Source organism: Aquarana catesbeiana, linkage group LG13 (genome assembly GCF_042186555.1).
Source record: "Aquarana catesbeiana isolate 2022-GZ linkage group LG13, ASM4218655v1, whole genome shotgun sequence".
Taxonomy (NCBI): Eukaryota; Metazoa; Chordata; class Amphibia; order Anura; family Ranidae; genus Aquarana; species Aquarana catesbeiana.
The window spans coordinates 60865337-60884452 of NC_133336.1; the positions used below are offsets into that span (position 1 = coordinate 60865337).

The 19116-nt window shown below is 44.5% G+C and overlaps 1 protein-coding gene across 4 annotated transcripts in view; it reads left to right on the plus strand.

Moving 5' to 3' along the window:
• The first annotated feature begins 6243 nt into the window (after positions 1 to 6243).
• PPP2R5E (protein phosphatase 2 regulatory subunit B'epsilon) overlaps positions 6244 to 19116 on the plus strand; it is a 193718-nt gene continuing 180845 nt past the window's right edge. For 2 of the 4 annotated variants that reach the window (XM_073610763.1, XM_073610764.1), the window contains exon 1: positions 6246 to 6675. The gene's annotated coding sequence lies outside the window, so the exon portion shown is untranslated. Of the gene's footprint in view, positions 6676 to 19116 lie in introns of all 4 variants that reach the window. The other 2 variants (XM_073610767.1, XM_073610766.1) reach the window with 2 other exon arrangements.

Below are 19116 nucleotides of genomic sequence, written 5' to 3' on the forward strand. Positions count from 1 at the left end.
TTTTACATTGTCACTTAAAAAAAATTCTGATCATTTTTATTGCTGTCACAAGGAATGTAAACATCCCTGGTGACAGGTATCTTTATGGAGAGATCGGGGGTCCCTCCTTTGCACTTCAAAGTATTCAGATTGCGATGGCGATTCTGAATACTGTTATTTTTTTTTTTAAATGGGCTCCATTTGCAGCCGAGTAAACCGGAAGTAAAGTCGTGACGTCGCTTCCGTGCGTTTACATACAGTAGGAGACTATAACGAAACCGTTTCTGGCTCTGTTTCAGTCCCACTCTAGCCGGCGGAAGTGCCAGATCGTGGATCGGGTCTCCCGTGGGACTGGAAGAGCGGCAGCCTCCCGGGAAGACTGGCGGAAGGGGGGGGCAACCCCTCCCGCTCCCTTAGGATAACAGTCAAGAGGTATTTTGCCGCATTGGTTGTTATGCCTAAAGAGCCACCCGCCCGCTCTAAAAAACTGTACCGGGTGATGCCTGCAGCTGCAGGCATCATCCCGCTATAACCCGTTAAAGCCGAGGCTGCATATGTGCATTTCCGACGGAAAATGTGTGATAGGACCTTGTTGTCGGAAATTCCGACCATGTGTGGGCTCCATCACACATTTTCCATCAGATTTTCCGACACACAAAGTTTGAGAGCAGGATATAAAATTTTCCGACAACAAAATCCGTTGTCGGAAATTCCGATCGTGTGTACACAAATCCGACGGGCAAAGTGCCACGCATGCTCAGAATAAATAAAGAGATGAAAGCTATTGGCCACTACCCCGTTTATAGTCCCGACGTACGTGTTTTACGGCACCGCGTTTAGAACGATCGGATTTTCCGACAACTTTGTGTGACCGTGTGTATGCAAGACAAGTTTGAGCCAACATCCATCGGAAAAAATCCTAGGATTTTGTCAGAATGTCCGAACAAAGTCCGACCGTGTATACAGGGCATAATGCCGATAGGATTTTCCGACAACAAAATCCATGTTTTTTTTTCTGACGGATGTTGGCTCAAACTTGTCTTGCATACACACGGTCACACAAATCTTGTCGGAAAATCCGAACGTCAAGAACACGTACGACAAGATGAGAAAAATTAAGTTCAATAGCCAGTGCAGCTCTTCTGCTTAATTCCGAGCATGCGTGGAACTTTAAACAATAAAACAATGAACCCTCTAATTATATTGGTATTGATATTTTGTAATATTTTCTCCAAGTGCCTTAAAAGTCCACCATTAGGGGGTCCATTGTTTTATTGTTTAGCTTATCACTGGATGTGGCACAAAAATATACAGTAAGCTGCCGTTCCACAACAGAATGCGTGGAACTTTGTGCGTCGGAAATGTGTACACACTATCAGAATTTACGACAACGGATTTTGTTGTTGGAAAATTTGAGAACCAGCTCTCAAATTGTGTGTGACGGAAATTCTGATGGAAAATGTCCGAAGGAGCCTACACATGGTCGGAATTTCCGACGACAAGCTCCTATAGAACATTTTCCGTCGGAAAATCCTATCGTGTGTACGGGGCATAACACTGAGCACCGAGCGATTAAACGCGGCCGAACGCTCATGTCTCAGGGCTCTGAGTTGAGAGTTTTTTTGTTTGTTTTTTAGCCCGTGGTGTGTAAACACACCCAAAAACTCCACCCAATGCAAAAAAAGAGGTGCACACCAAATAGTAAAACACAAAAAGTGCACAGAGTGTACGTATAGTCCTCCTCCGAAAAGGAAGGACCTTGATCCTGATCCCCTGGGGTATTAGGCTCCAGACAGACAGGGGCTGAGGTACTTCACTTGGTCCATCTGGCCAAGACCAGATGGACCCCGTTCTCTGGGAGGTCTGCCAGAACAGACCACCCCAAGTACTAGGTGGGGCTCCCCAAGCCAGAAGGCCATATCCACCCCCTCCCAAGATGTTCAGGGCAGGCCTGAGGACCTATACCCTACTAATCAAACGTGAAGCGTGTACAAACCCAACAACAACAAAAAAAGACATAAAGTGATGGACACAACAAACAACATAAAGGTGGGGAAAAAGGAAGTGGAGAAGTGCAAGGTTTTGTTATTTTGAAATTTCAAGACTCCAGGCACAGCGATCACCTGCATTTGTACATTGCCATTAGCGGCCTTTACATGCAGCTGCGGTGGAACAGTCTTGCCATTTCTGATGTGCTTTCTGTTTTTCTTTCCTCGTGGGCGCTGCTATCCGCAGGTGAAATAGTACACTGCGATTACCTGCTGTTACATTGGTCCTGGACGCAGTCAAATAAATTTTTTCTAACCGCACAAAACCCCATGAAACGAAACCGTCGCTAAATACAGTGTGTGAATGGGGCCATAGGAAAGCATTGTCTTCGTTTAGGTGCAGTAGATAACTTCATCTATCCACAGCTAAAAGCTGAATTCTATCCGCCCGTGTGAAAGGGGCCTAATACTAATGCCGCGTACACACGGTCGGATTTTCCGACGGGAAATGTTTGATGTGAGCTTGTTGGCTGAAAGTCCGACCGTGTGTTTGCTCTATCGAACATTTGTTGTCTGAGTTTCCACCAACGAATGTTGGCTAGCAGGTTCTCAAATATTCTGCCAACAAAACTTTGTTGTTGGAATTTCCGATCGTGTGTACACAAGTCCGTCGCACAAAAGTTCACGCATGCTCTGAATCAAGTACGACCCAGAAGCGCTCGATCTTGTAAAACTAGCGTTCGGAATGCAGACATCACATGACTTTAGAACTTCCTTTTTCTCACCTCGCCGTACATCGTGTACGTTACTACGTTCGTAATTGTTGGCCAACATTTGTGTGACCGTGTGTATGCAAGACAAGTTGGAGCCAACTACTGTTGTCGGAAAGTCCGATCGTGTGTACGGGGCATTAGGGTTGAGAGTTGGTGACTGTCAGTCAGCAGCTCTCTGCTCCCCCCGCAGGGCTGTAGAGGGGGCAGTCGGATCAGGCTCTCAGCAGCTCACTGAGAGGCTGAGCCAGTCCAGGCAGCCGACAGCGGGCTTCAGCCTGTTGTCTGCTGAAAACGGGTCACAGGAGTGAAGAACGAGCTGCACTCCTGTGATCCACAGAAGTACAGCCAAATGAGCTTTGGCTGTACTTCTCCTTCAGGGTAAAAAAACCTTCTACCTTGACTTGAACACAGTACTGATGTATGAATACCAGATATTCCTTGCATAAAAACTGAGGATGGGCTGCAGAATTCAATGTTCGTATGCGTAAAATTTCTTCTAGTGTTTTTTTTTTTAAATCAAGGGAGTGTGGCGTATGCATGTATGGCAGCATTCACAGCAGGGCATTTTGAATCGCAATCAGAACTGCTGCGATTTCAAAACGCTCTGGTAAAATGACAAATGGCACAATGCGAATTTCAGATGCCATTCATTTTAACCACTTGCCCTCCAGAAGGTTTACTCCCCTTCCTGACCAGGCCATTTTTTGCGATACGGCACTGCGTTACTTTAACTGACAATTGCACCGTCATGCGATGCTGTACCCAAATAAAATGTATGTCTTTTTTTCCCACAAATAGAGCTTTCTTTTGATGGTATTTGATCACCTCTGTGGTTTTTATTTTTTGCGCTATAAACAAAAAAAAAAAAAAAATGTATGAAAAAAAAAGCAAAAACATTTTTTACTTTCCACTATAAAACATATCCAATAAGAAAAAATGGGAAAAATCTCATTTCCATCAATTTAGACCAATATGTATTCTTCTACACATTTTTGGTAAAAAAAAAAAAAATCACAATAAGTGTATATTGATTGGTTTGCACAAAATGTATAATGTCTACAAACTCTGGGATACTTTTATGGAATTTTTTTTTACTAGTAATGGTGGTGATCAGTGACTTATAGCAGGACTACGACACTGTGGTGGACAAACCGGACACAAAGTGACACTTTTTGGGGACCAATGACACTAATATAGTGATCGGTGCTAAAAATATGTAAGGAAAAAACACTTACAAGATGATAGAAGATGCATGCTCGTCAAAGTAAAGTGCAGTCCTGGTATTCCACATGGCTCTGTGGGTCACGTGGAACAGCCCTTCCTGTTCCACGGTCCATGCTGGTCTGTGTGGAGCTGCTTGGTTCCTTTGCTCCTGGAGAAACACTGTGATCCATTCCAGGCAGCTGCTCAATCCTTTCCAGCTATCCAGAACAGCGGTGGGACCCACAGAGCCATGTGGAAGGCCAGGACTGCACTTTACTTTGACGAACATGCATCTTCTATCATCTTGTAAGTGTTTTTAATCCTATCTTATTAAAGTCATCATTTTTATACTACACTCAGGTCAGCGCCTCCCCCTCCCTGTTTTTTCTTTACATGTCTTGCAGAGTTCTGGACACACTCTGAAGGATGGCTGCCTTCCTTTTTAACCATTAATACCCCTTTCTATGGATACATCACCATCCAGCTATTACAGCCACAGACTATACCCCTAAGGATTACTCCATCTGGAGCGCCAGATAAACACTGACTATACTGCTAAGTGCTAAAAATATGCACCGTCACTGTACTAACGACACTGGCTGGGAAGGGGTTAACATCAGGGGCGATCAAAGGGTTAAATGTGTGCCTAGGGAGTGCTTACTATGGGAGGAGGTGCTTGTACTATGGGAAGGCAGAGATCCGTGTTCCTGCTTTGTAGGAACACAGGATCACAACCTTCCCTTCTCACAGAACGGTGATCTGGTATGTTTATGCCTGTATCCCGAACGATTGGCGGGTACCAGCAGACATTGAGTCTGCCGTACCCGCTGATTGGCTCCCGCTGTGTCCAATCACAGCGGGAGCGGGTCGCGTGCACGCCCCAGACCTGGAAGTGCAGGATCACGTACAGATACACGATTCTGCACAGGAGAGCTGCCTTGCCGCTGTGTGTGTGTGTGTATATATATATATATACACACACATACACAGTATACGGTTGGCAAGCGGTTAATGACACCTAAGAGCACGGTGCAGTTCTGCTGCAATAAATCGCGCTGCAATGGCATCGTGTGAAGCCTTTCGCCCAAAAACACCCCCTGAACTTTTTCTGGGTGACAAGCTTTACGTGATGCAGTTTGATGTGATTTATCGCGGCAGAACCGCACCACATTTTTAGGTGCACTTAAAATGAATGGCATCTGAAAATAACGTTGTGCGATTTGTCCTTTTTCCAGTGGTCTGAAATTGCGGACAGAATTGCAGCAATTTTGCCCGCGATTCAAATCACCAAGGTGTGACTGCAGCCTATATTATTATACAGGATTTATATAGCGCCAACAGTTTGCGCAGCGCTTTACCACATGACTATATGGGCATACGCACGTAATAATACTCACCCACAAAGCAGATTATTATTTTTTTTTTTACTAAGGCTCCGTTCACACATAGGTAATTTGAACCGCGGGTGGAATCGCCACAAAACACGGGACCAGTCTGCAATGCCATTATTTCCTAAAGGCACCCCAAACACGGTGTAATTCTGCCGCGATCGTCTAGTGACAAATCAAAGTTCCAGAACTTCTTTTGGGGCGACACGCGTCTCACAACGATCACGGCAGAATCGCACTGCGTTTGGGGAGCCATTAAGAAATAATGGCATTGCAAACACATCCTATGTTTTGCTGCGATTCACGCCTACGGGAACGGAGCGCAGGTTTGCACATCTGTGTGTACAGGCCTATTAAAAACAATGTGCTGCGTTAAGATCAGTACAAAAAAATTAAAAATGCCTAAAAATGTGGTGTTTTTAGGCTTCTGTGTGCAAAAGACCTCATGTGCCCCCCACACACACTGTAAACAAATGGGCATGCTGCAACTTGTAGTCCTCCAGCCCAGAAGGTGTGAAAACTAGGGCAATAGTGGAGCTGTACCACCCAGCAACCAATCAGCTGCCTTCTGCTATTCGAAAACTGAAACCTGATTGGTTGCTATGAGCAACATCTGCCCTTGTCACACACCGCTCCCACATGCTCGGTTCACCTCAGACACATTACAGGTTCCTCCTCACTAAGGTCCCGGCACATTATAAGCCTCCCCCACCCCGCCAGTGAAAACACCCCGTCCTTGCACAGCAGCTTGGGGGGGAGCCCCTTTCCCGCCCTTCCCCCCTCCTTTAGTCCATACGGGTATTTCCCTCAGCGACCAATCCCAGCGTTCTGCGCGCTCACACTACCCTGCTAGGTTCGGGGCCCTCGCCTCTCCAGCGCTGCGCGCCGCAGCCAATCAGCGCGCTCCTCCCTTTTGAACCTGCCCGTTCGTCAGCGCAGAGGTGGGCGCGTCCGGCGAGCGGTCAGGTTAGGTTGAGTTTGTGTTCTGTATGTGTGTGTGCCATGGACTCAGCCCAGCACTGATATTGACAATAGAGAGGAAGCTGACTAGAAGGGGGCACACACCGCCAAGCGAGCCACACACAGACACACACCGCCCCCCTCCCATCCCTTCCTCCGAGGCCGCACTGTCTCCCGGGGACAGACCAAGACTCAGGCCGCTGAGGGAATGTCACTCCTATTGTCAGGGATCGCCGAGGAGGATTAGCCCGGGCTTCGCAGGAAACCAAAGCTGCTGGGGGGAGACGCGCTGTGCCGACTGAGGCCTACACTGTGAGCTGAGCCTGCCAGAGGCGAGGGAGAGCCCCGGCACCACCATCTCTAATCCCCATCCAGAGCTCCAAGGTAATCCAGGTCCCCCTCCTCCTCCTCCCTCCTCCTCCTCCATCATCATCACCCTGTGTGTGGGGTGGGCACAGGCACTGTCCTTCCCCTTCCTCACCCCCCCCCCCACACTGTGTGTACATGGAACAGTCCACTCTCCTCTCTGTGTGTATTCTATCTATAGAGGGCTCAGCACCCCAATCTAAGGGGGATTCACACCCCCCCCCTGTGTGTACATGGAACAGTCCACTCTCCTCTCTGTGTGTATTCTATCTATGGAGGGCTCAGCACCCCAATCTAAGGGGGATTCACAACCCCCCCAGTCATCATTATGTCTACATACAGTCTCACTCCTCCTGCTGCACTCTCTGTAACACTGCTGATCACCAGAGATCTGAGTACCCCAGGGGTTCACCCTTCTTCATGTCCCCACTAGAGTTTTTAGCAAATGATCTGAGTGTAGAAATGTCACCTTAGTCATCATGTGGTCTTCTTAGAGTCTCACTCCTGCTGCTGCACTCTCCATAACACTGCTGGTCACCAGCGGCCTGTGTACCCCAGGGGTACGTCTCTTGTGTACGTCTCTTGTGTCTCACGTAAAGTTTTATCACGTGATCTCATTGTAAACAGATCTGAGTGTACATGTCTCACCCCCGGCCATCATTCAGTCTTCTTAGAGTCTCACTCCTCCTGCTGCACTCTCCATAACACTGCTGGTCACCAGCGGCCTGTGTACCCCAGGGGTACGTCTCTCGTGTCACCAGTAGAGTTTTAGCAAATGATCTCATTATAAACAGGTCTGAGTGTAGAAATGTCACCTTAGTCCTCATGTGGTCTTTTTAGAGTCTCACTCCTCCTGCTGCATTCTCCATAACACTGCTGGTCACCAGCGGCCTGTGTACCCCAGGGGTACATCTCTCTCATGTCTCGGGTAGAGTTTTATCACATGATCTCATTTTAATCAGATCTAAGTGTACACGTGTCACCCCCCCCCCCCCATTACGTGGGGTTGGCGTGTTTCGGGCAGGCCTCACAAAGAAAGGGGTCCGCCTGGTGGGCCAGTGAGTACCCCGGTGTCCCTGTCGGAAGCCTTGCACATCGGGAGGGGGGGGGATCAGGCAAGTCTTCCTCTTTGGAGGAGTATGGTGTATACACCCTGTGCACTGGTCTTGTGTACACATTTTATTTGTTTATTTTTTTTGCACCGGATGATGTCTTTTCACATGTGTTTGATTACAGCACGGGACTTGGTCTCACTCCTCCTGCTGCACTCTAACATAGCTGCCCATCGGTGGCCTGTGTACCCCGGGGGTACATCTCTCGGGTCACGTTTTAGCACGTGATCTTATTGTAAACCGATCTGAGTGTAGAAGTGTCACCTCAGTCATAATTTTGCCTTCCTAGAGTCTCACTTCTCCTGCGTCAGTCCCGGTAACGTACCCGGCATTAATGGTACGTGTTCCCCTGGGGTACCTCTGTCTCTGAAGTCTCCAGTCAAGTTTTATCACAAAATCTCATTGTAAACAGATCTCGGTGTATGTGTGTCCTCCTCAGTCACCTCAGTCATAATTTTGCCTTCCTAGAGTCTCACTCCTCCTGCTGCAGTCTCTGTAACATAGCTGGCCATCAGTAACCAGGGGTACATCTCTCATATCTCAGGTGTCCCCCCCCAGTCATCATTCAGCCTCACTCTTCATTCCTTGTAATCTACCCGTCCAGCAGTGCTGTGTACCCCTGGGGTACTTCTGTCTCTGAAGTCTCCAGTCACATTTTGGCACCTAATCTCATTGTAAACAGATGTGAGTGTAGAAAGGTCAGCTGTCCACACATGTGTTTTCTATGTACTCTCATCTCTTCTCTTCCTTTATTATGAGCCTGTTGTTCTAGGTTTATATATTATGTGATTACAAGTCACACGTTGGGATGGACGGATGAGGCTGCAAGGGTCACTACTAGTCGTCATAGTCCCGCCCCCTTTTAGGGCTGGATTCACACCAATGCATTCTTAGTGCATTTTGCACTACAGTCCATTTACCATGGTTTCCTATGGAACACATTCTGTAGTGCAAATATGCAAAAAGCACTGAAAATGCATAGGTGTGAATCCAGCCTTTGAGTCTCACTCCTGCTGCTTCAGTCCAGGTAGAGTACCTGGCTATCAGTGTTATGTGTACCCCAGGGGTACCTCCTGTCTCTGAAGTCTCCAGTCTCGTTTTCAGCATGTGATCTCATTGTAAACAGATCTGAGTGTAGAAGGGTAACCTATCCAGACATGTGGTTTTATATTGCAATGTACGCTTATCTTTTCTATTCTCTGATTTTATAGGTTTATATGATATATATTTATATAAACACAGACCACAAAAAAATATTGTTGCTATGATATTATGTGATATCAAGTCACACATTGGGGTGGATTGATGAGGCTGGAAGGATCACCACTCTTAGGCCTCTCATGCACTCGGCTTTCTTGTAAACAATGTTTATCTGACAGGCAATGTTAATTTTGGCAGCAAATTTCGATTTAGCTTTAGTCTTAGAGCCCTTTCACACTGGGGCGGTTTGCAGGCGCTATTGCGCTAATAGCGCCTGCAAACCGACCCGAAAGTGCCGCTGCTTGTATTCCTCTGTGAAAGCCCCGAGGGCTTTCACACTGGAGCGATGCGCTGGCAGGACGGTAAAAAAAGTCCTGCTAACAGCATCTTCGGAGCGGTGAAGGAGCGGTGTGTATACCGCTCCTTTATCGCTCCTGCCCATTGAAATCAGTGGGACAGTGTGGCTATACCGCCGGCAAAGCGCCTCTGCAGAGGCGCTTTGCGGTGGTATTTAACCCTTTCTCGGCCGCTAGCGGGGGTAAAACCGCCCCGCTAGCGGCCGCATACCGACGGTAAAATGCCGCTAATAATAGCGGCGTTTTACCGCCGACGCCGCCCCAGTGTGAAAGGGCTCTTAGGACTAAAATGGCATTTTAGTTTTAGTCCCATTTTAGTCTTCTGCAATTGTTTTAGTCGTATATAGTCGACTAAATCTCCAGTACATTTTAGTCAACTAAAACTCATTTTAGTTGTCTATAATCTAATGGGTGTAATTAATTGTAATGCATTAGTTAAGTTTGGAAATTGTAGAGAAATGTTATTAGATACTACTGGAGTGAAAAATCTAATATGTTGTTTATTATGGTATTGAGGTATAAACATGCACTACAGACCAGTGTTAATTTTGAAGTCAAATTTCAATTTAGTTTTAGTCTTCTGACTAAAATGCCATTTTAGTTTTAGTCATATTTTAGTCATCTCAGTTGTTTTAGTCATATTTTAGTTGACTAAAATAATATTCATTTAGTCGACTAAAATGTTTTAGTCGACGAAATTAACACTGCTGACAAGAGAAAATCCGTCTTATAAACTCACCTAAGCTGCATTTTTTTTTTCAAACCAGTTTTGCAGAGTTTGGGAGTTTATTTCATTGGTTAGAATTTTAATTTATTCTGGCCACTGAAATAAACGCTGAAGTGCTAAACGTGCCTAGCGTTTTATGCGCGTATTTCAAATTTTTTTTTTTTTTTTTTGTGGTCAGAAGAACTGCTCTTGAACGCGATTTTAGGGCATCCAGACAACAGCCCATAAACTCCCCCGCTGATAAACTTCTAAAAACAGCCACATGTGCATGGACTCATAGGATAACATAGAGGGGTGTTTAAGGGCTGTTTAAAAAAAAAAAAAAAAAGCCCAAACTCACAAAAAACGTGAGAATAACAGCAGCAATGTGCATGAGGCCTTATGACCCACTAGTCATATTTCTGCACCCTTTTTGGAGTTTCATGCCTCCTGCTTCAAGAGGTTGTAAACTCTGGGTGGGGGGATCCCGGTAAGGTAGGCCACACACAGGTCAAATTTCAAAAGAATTTTCTTTCAAAAATCTTATCTAAGAATTTTCGTTCGAATTTCGCACCATTAATGGGCTGCAGCAACAGTCGATTATTGTGCGGCCGTTGAATTCGAGTAATCTGACGTGTTGGAAATTTTTTTGAAAAATGAACGATTTTCTATTCAATGATGGGAGAATCGTGCGAGAAATGTAATCGAAAAAGAAATGCGCATGTGCAAGAAAAGAAAATTCCCGGAAAGAAAAGAAGATTCCCAGCCACGAAAAATTATTTTCTGTAGCAACATGAGGTGAAATTGAAGGCTTGGTTGGCCGAATTTTGAAATCACTGGTGGCATCGTCGGATCACAAAACGCACAAATTTTCTGATTTTCAAAAGAAAATTCTTTCAAAATTCAACCGATGTATGGCCAGCCTAAGACAAAGGCATATTGAGCTAGTATGCAATACATACTAGCTCGTTATGAAATACTTACCTTAGAACGCAGCTGCTCCAGCGGTGCCCGCACACCGCTGAGACGGCTGATATTTTTTTCCTGGGCTCGCCGGCTCCAGCACTGTGATTGACCGGAGCCGTGATGATGTCATTCCCGCGCATGCGCTGCTGTTCGCAGCACTGGGATCGGAAGCGTTCAGAGCGCATGCGCCCGTGATGTCACTGGCTGCATATAATGCAAATCTCTCCTAAACGGTACACGTGTTTTTTTTTTTTTTTTTATACACTACCTATAGGTAAGCCTGTAATAAGGCTAACCTATAGGTACATGTCAGCAGAGGAAGTTTACTTCCTCTTTTACTTTGTATCATAGCTGGCCTTCAGAGGTCTGTGTACCCCAGGGGTACATCTCTCATGTCTCAGGTAAAGTTTCAGCATGTGATCTCATTGTAAACACATCTGAGTGTAGAAGTGTAACCTATCCAGAGGTGTGTTTATATTTATATGTACTCTTATCTTATCTTTATATTCTATTTTATTTATTTATTACAGGTACTTATATAGCACCATCAATTTACGCAGCACTTTACATTTACAGTGTACCATCAGTCCCTGTCTTCAAAGAGCTTACAATCTAAGGTCTCTAACTCACATCCATATATAAACATACTGGGGACAGATTAGACAGGAGCCAATTATACTACCTGCATGTCCTTGGAGTGTGGGAGGAAACCCATAGATTTTACAAATCGCACATTGGGATTGATGAGGCTGCAAGGGTCACTACCCTAATAGCTCGTCCTAATTCTAATCTCCCCCCCCTTTAGAGTCTCACTACTCTTGCTTCACTCTCTGTAACATAGTGGCCATCAGAGCTCTGTGTACCCCAGGGGCACATCTGTCTCTGAGGTCTTCAGTAAAGTTTTTGTATTTGTTCTCATTTGTAAACAAATCTAAGTTTGGATATGTGAACGTTGTATACACAATATTACCAAAAGTATTGGGACGCCTGCCTTTACACGCACGCGTTACTGGCATCCCAGTCTTAGTCCGTAGGGTTAAATATTGAGTTGGCCCACCCTTTGCAGCTATAACAGCTTCAACTCTTCTGGGAAGGCTGTCCACAAGGTTTAGGAGTGTGTCTATGGGAATGTTTGACCATTCTTCCAGAAGCGCATTTGTGAGGTCAGGCGCTGATGCTGGATGAGAAGGCCTGGCTTGCAGTCTCCGCTCTAATTCATCCCAAAGTTGTACTATCAGGTTGAGGTCCAGACTTTGTGCAGGCCATTCATGTTCCTCCACCCCAAACTCGCTCATCCTGTCTTTATGGACTTTGCTTTGTGCACTGGTCCAAATCATTTGGTGGAGGGGGGGATTATGGTGTGGGGTTGTTTTTCAGGGGTTGGGCTTGGCCCCTTAGTTCCAGTGAAGGGGACTCTTAAGGAGTCAGCATACCAAGTAAAGTTTTGGCACGTGATCTCATTGTAAACAGATCTGAGTATACGTGTGTAAACTATCCATTTATATTTATTAGTGCCCTCATCGCTTATATTGTATATCCTTATATTTTTTTTTATTACAGGTACTTGCATAGTGTATATATATGAATCAATAAGAAGGTCCACCTGCAGTGGACCTTATCATCCAACTATACCCATCTCTCCATACACTTATCAATTTTCTATATTTGTTCTAACAAGGACATTGTTTTCTTTCTTATTGATGCATATTTACTTCATTTTATTTATTTTCATTTATTCAGATCAAACACAGGCAGTGAACTGAATTGATTTAATTAGTGCACTTAGATTTGTATGCTTGATTTTAATTTAAACTTGATTTTAATTGGATCGTCGTTCATCTATATCCTTTTTTAAAATTTTTTCCCATTTGAAAAATTGTTGCGCAAAAACAGTGTGAGATAAAAAGTTGCAACGACCGCCATTTTATTCCCTGGGGTTTCTACTAAAAAAAACATATGTCAGGGGGTTCTGAGTAATTTTCTAGCAAAAAAATGATGATTTTTACATGTAGGAGAAGAGTGCCAGAATAGGCCCGGTATGGAAGTGGGTTAAAGGATGTGTTTTATATGTGTAAAACAAAAAAAAACAAAAAAAAACCCATGAGCCTACAAATATCTGAATACAGGACACAAAAAATCTTATACAAAATAATAAATCCACATTCCTTTATAGTTCATATAGGAAATAAAATATACAGTATGTGTATAACAAGTCCCCAAAAAAAAGTTTTTTTTTTTTTTTGGTTTTTTTTTTTTCACTTCTTTCTTATATGAACTTTTTTTGGCTGATTCTTAGTATTATATGCACAAGCTTGATTTGTAATGTGGATATCATTCATTGATGTACTTTTTTTAATGTGACGTATTTATGATTTTGTTTTTATTTATATTGGGCTCATAGAGGTATGCATGCTAGGGCCCCTTTCACACAACCGGACTGATGGAGTTCGCCTGTCAGTTTTTCAGGCGGACACGATCGGACCAACAATAGCACTCTATGGAGCGGCGGATGTTCCAAAAACATGATGGATGGGGATCTGTCCCCATCCGCCGATCGGATGATAGTCTGATGGAAATGGATAGGTTCCATCCAACTGCCCATAAAATAGATTGGGCTGTGTCCGCTCTGCATAGCAAGCATCACTGTGTAACACTGCTGTCCATCATTGGTGCTTGTATCCCAGGGGTACGTGTTCCCCATGCCTCCTGGTAATGTTTTGCATGTGATCTTCTTGTAAACAGATCTGCGTATAGATTATTATTATTATTCAGGATTTATATAGTGCCAACAGTTTACGTAGCGCTTTACAACTTGAGGGTAGACAGTACAAATACAATACACTTTAATACAGTAGGAATCAGAGGGCCCTGCTCCTTAGAGCTTACAATCTAAGAGGGAAGGTATAGATATGTCATTTGTCCAGAGATGTGTGTTTCTCAACCTTTTTTCAGTCAAGGCACCCTTTAAAATTCTGCAAAATCTGAAGGCACGCCATTCTAAAATGTAAAAACAAACTAATCGTTTAACATATCCCCACACACCAACATTAGTGGGGATGTATATTTACAAAGCTATTGCACACTTGTACTACAGTGGTGTAGTGGGTAGCACTTTCATCTAGCAGTAAAAAGGGTCGCTGGTTCGAATCCCAACCACGACACTACCTGCCTGGAGTTTGCATGTTCTCCCTGTGCCTGCGTGGGTTTCCTCCGGGTACTCCAGTTTTCTCCCACACTCCAAAGACATGCTGGTAGATTAATTGGCTTCTGTCTAAATTGGCCCTAGTGAATGAATGTGAGTTAGGGATCTTAGATTGTAAACTCCTTGAGAGTAGGGACTGATGTGAATGTACAATGTATATGTAAAGTACTGTCCCCCCTCCCGCCGCCATCTGGTGCTTCTCCGGGCTCTCCCGAGCCATCCGGGGCCCGGAGTAAGAATCGGCCGTTTGACGATGATAGAGATTTCCGGTGACTAGATGGTCACCAGTCATCTCTATGACCGTCGGAGGCCCGGGCGCGACGTTATGATGTCACGCCCGGGTTCCCAGATGTAAACAAAGCCGCGATCGCGGCTGTCAGCATGAGATCGGTGAATTTTTTTTTCTCGATCTCATGCTGTCCAGCCTGGAGGAGAGCTGTGGGGTCTTACTGACCCCGCATCTCTCCATAAAGAGGACCTGTCACTCGATTGCCGCAAGGATACCCGCGATCGCCTCACGGGGAGATGCTAATGTAAAAAAACATCTCCCCGTTCTGCCTAGTGACAGTGTCACTGTTCTCTGCTCCCTGTCATCGGAGCAGAGATCAATGACGTGTCACACACAGCCCATCCCCCCTACAGTTAGAAACACGCCCCTAGGACACACTTAACCCCTACACTGCCACCTAGCGGTTAACCCCTTCACTGCCAGTGTCATTTACACAGGAATCAGTGAATTTGTATAGCATATTTATATAAATGACAATGGTCCCAAAAATGTGTAAAAAATGTCCCATGTGTCCGCCATAATGTCGCAGTCACAATAAAAATCGCTGATCGCTGGCATTTAAAAAAAATAAAATAAAAATATTAATAAAAATGCCATAAAACTATCCCCTATTTTGTAAATGCTATAACTTTTGCACAAACCGATCAATAATCACTTATTGCGTTTTTTTTTTTTTTTTTTACTAAAAATATGTAAACTAAACTGGGGAAAAAAAATAGTGTTTTTTTTTTTTATATATTTTTGGGGGATATTTATTATCGCAAAAAGTAAAAAACAATGCTTTTTTTTTCAAAATTGTTGCTCTTTTTTTGTTTATAGCGCAAAAAATAAAAAGCGCAGAGGTGATCAAATACCCCCAAAAGAAAGCTCTTTTTGTGGGGGAAAAAAGGACGTCGATTTTGTTTGGGAGCCACGTCACACGACTGCACAATTGTTAGTTAAAGCGACGCAGTGCCGAATTGCAAAAAGTGCTGTGGTCAGGAAGGGGGTAAATTCTTCTGGGGCTGAAGTGGTTAAGTAAAATAAAAAAAAAAATATTTTAAAACGCTCCTGTCCCCGGTAGCTTGCTCTCAGAAGCGAACGCACATGCAACTCCTGCCCACATATGTAAACGCCGTTCAAACCACACATGTGAGGTATCGCCGTGTGCGTTAGAGCGCGTGCAACAATTCTAGCACTGGACCTCCTCTAACTCTAAACTGGTAAGCTGTAAAAATTTTCAAAGCGTCGCCTATAGAGATTTTTAGGTACTGAAGTTTGGCGCCATTCCACCAGTGTGAGCAATTTTAAAGCGCGACATGTTGTATCTATTTAATTGGCGTAACCTCATTTTTCACATTATACAAAAAAATTGGGTTAACTTTACTGTTTCGTTTTTTAATTCATGAAACCGTTTTTTTTTTTCTAAAAAAAAAAAAGCGTTTGAAAAATAATTGCGCAAATACTGTGCAAGATAAAAAGTTGCAATGACCGCCATTTTATTCCATAGGGTGTCTGTTAAAAAAAACACATATAATGTTTGGGGGTTCTGAGTAAATTTTCTAGTAAAAAAATGATGATTTTTACATGTAGGAGAGAAGTGCCAGAATAGGCCCGGTATGGAAGTGGTTAATAAAAACCTGTGGCTTTGATCTACCCACCACTGGTGTGTGCACAATTCTTGGGCAATTTTTAGGCATTTTGCCAAGGCACCCTGGAGGAACCTTGAATGCACCAAGGGTGCCTCAGCACTACTCTTGTTGAAAAAGGCTGATCTGTATTTATATGTGGTTCCTATTTTTTTTTTTTTATTACTTTTGTCACACAGACATGTGATTTACATTTACGATGTTTGCAAGTTGCAAATAGGTATAGAAGAGGCTGAAAGGGCCGGTGCATCCAAAATGGTCATGTTGGATTTGAGTCCCCTAGCGCCCCCCCATGTTCTATAGTTTACTTGTGATAGGTAAAGGTTTAAGGGATACATTTGGCTCTTAAAGCAGTATTTAACTAGTCAGGCCTCGTTCGGACAGGTGACAGACCTTGCCACCCTTCTGAGAAGCGTTCTTGGGTGCTCAGAGGATAATTGACAGGCAGCTGGGAGGTGATCGGTTGTCTCCTCACCACTTGTTTTAATCAAGAAGGTCACAAGCACAGTTGTGAAGCAGCCTCATTCACTTGATTGGTTTTATATTTGGCAATGGTTCTGTCCACCGAACACAGTAGGGGGTTTAATCTTGGCCGTGGCATGTGCACAACCCTGAGTGGCTGCCTATTCTTTAAGTGGGCGTTTGGGCAGGGGGCTGTACAATTGCAGTTCAACGTCCTGTTTTACTGCCTGCTGAACGCCTGTGTGAGTGAGGCCAAATACACAGATTTATTATTGTATAGGAGCTTACCAATCCTGTGTTTTTGTTTTGTTTTTTTTGTTTTTTTTTCTGTTTTTTTTTTTTTCCCATTTCTTTTTCACCTGGTGATCTGACCAGTAAGTTCTGTTATTTTTCAACTTCCTTTTTAAAAGAGAAGTATGGGTTTTTTTTAAATCTTTTTTTGCTAATCATACTTACCTAGATGGATGCAGCATCAGACCGATGCTGCAGCTGTCCCCCGGTGTCTCTGCACCAAGAACCGAGCCTCTGAACACCACTGATGGCTCAGTTCTCACTCCTCCCCGAGCAGAGCGATGCTGCCTGTCAGCATCGCTCCTGGTCTGCTTCTCCACGTTCATTGGAGCGAAGAGTTGTGGAGGGACGGAGAGAGGCCATCTCAGCGGCTCTCACAGACTGCCATCAGTCAAGGCAGCTGGCGGATCTAGACTTGGGAAGTCGGGATGACGCGGTGCCTCGACTGATGGCAGTGATGTCAGCAGATAGGGGACTTCAGTCCGCTCTCTGCTGAAAATGGGTTACAGGAGTGAAAAACAAATTGCACTCCTGTGACCCATAGGAGAAGCCCAGCCTAAACAGCTCAGCCTGGACTTCTCCTTTTTAAAAGCGGAACTAAAGTCTGAGGTACTTACCTTGGCTCCAGTGATCTAATGGCTGCAAAGTCCATTGCTGGCATCTTCCCCCAGGCTTCTTCTGGCTGCCAGTCTAATGCCCTCTTGGCTGGCGTGGGATGGCATAACTCCCACACATGCGCAGGAGTTCGGTCGTCCCGACAGAGGGACAGATTAAACACTTATGGTCTATACACACGATCTGGAAATCAGATGAAAAATTCTGCTTTTGATGCGATCGTACAATAATCGGATCGTTAGTTCAGAGCTTTCGAGAGCCAATCACGACGGTTCATATGATATTATTTGATCGGAGAAGCACGAAAATGTTCCTAGTACAATACCAGATCGTACGATTTTCGTGTAGTCAGTACGGTTGTTGTCCGAAAATACAATACAAATACACTACAACAAATGACATCACTTCTGATTTTGATTTTTTTTTTTTTTTTCCCAGTTGTACGAGAATTTTCGGACTTTAGTAACCTGTTCAATTTCTTCTTGCGACTAGTAAGCGGAAAAAGTTGGACGATCTGTCGTCCAATTTTCGTATCGTGTGTACGGGGCATAAAAGAATGTGAGGCAGGTAGGTTTGTTTTTATTGTAGAAGGGAGACAAGTTGTCTCTCTTCTGCAACAAACAGCCTGCCTGCTTACACTTTGGGTAAAAAAAGACTTTAGTTTTGGTTTAACAGATCAGGCTGTCCAGCAAACGTGTCAAAGGGTTGGATCAAACAAGTTAAAGCCTAACTTCAGGTTGCATTTTACCTTTTTAAAGGATAAGTTCACCTTTACAAAAAAAAAAATAAAATAAATTCACTTTTTTTTTTTTTTTTTTTTTTTCAGGTGAAAAAATATGCCTTTATTTTTTGTTGGGGACCTGTAAAGCATTGCACCCACAAACAGCAGATCGTGTGTAATGCCACAGTTCTGCAGACTGTGGATCGGTCTGCTTGTACCCCCCAATACAGCCAGGCAGTTACTGTGTCAGGGAGCTCAATGAACTACCACAGAGCTCAACACCACCGTGACTACAAGTGGACAGCCGCAAAGGCGGCCTGACCTTGTAGTTATGCCATCCACAGAGCACCGAATGGAAGATCCCCTGCTAGCTGTCAAATCGGGGGAATCTGGATCGGGTGCCGGTACATATGTTACACCCTGAATATGGGTGTAACATGTTACAAAAGGTGAACTTATCCTTTTTAAAAAAGCCAAGCTGGTCCAAATCAACTATTTCCTTCATCAATACATGTGCTTGCTGTGAGAGCTGTATAGACTGTAGGTAGCCTCAACTACAGCTGTGTTCTGGCAGCAGGATGGGGGTAAAGCCTGGTAGACACTATCGGTTTTTTTTTAATTCAACACAGCAGGTTGAATGGGAAAGAAAAATGACTGCTCAGGTCCGAGCCGCTGTACTAATGATCCGATGTTAGTACAGCAATCTCCCCTGCTGAGCTATTGTTATGACAGGGGGATCCCCCCCCACCCCCACCAGTACACTCGGGTCAGTTCTCTCATCCGTTGGCTGAGAGTGCTGATCGGGAGCCGGTGTTCTGTCGAATTGCCCGCGATGTACTGAGCATGCAACGTTCGTCCCGGGGACTTCTCGATAGCGGTGCACTATCCGATAGAACACCGATCGGCTGCTG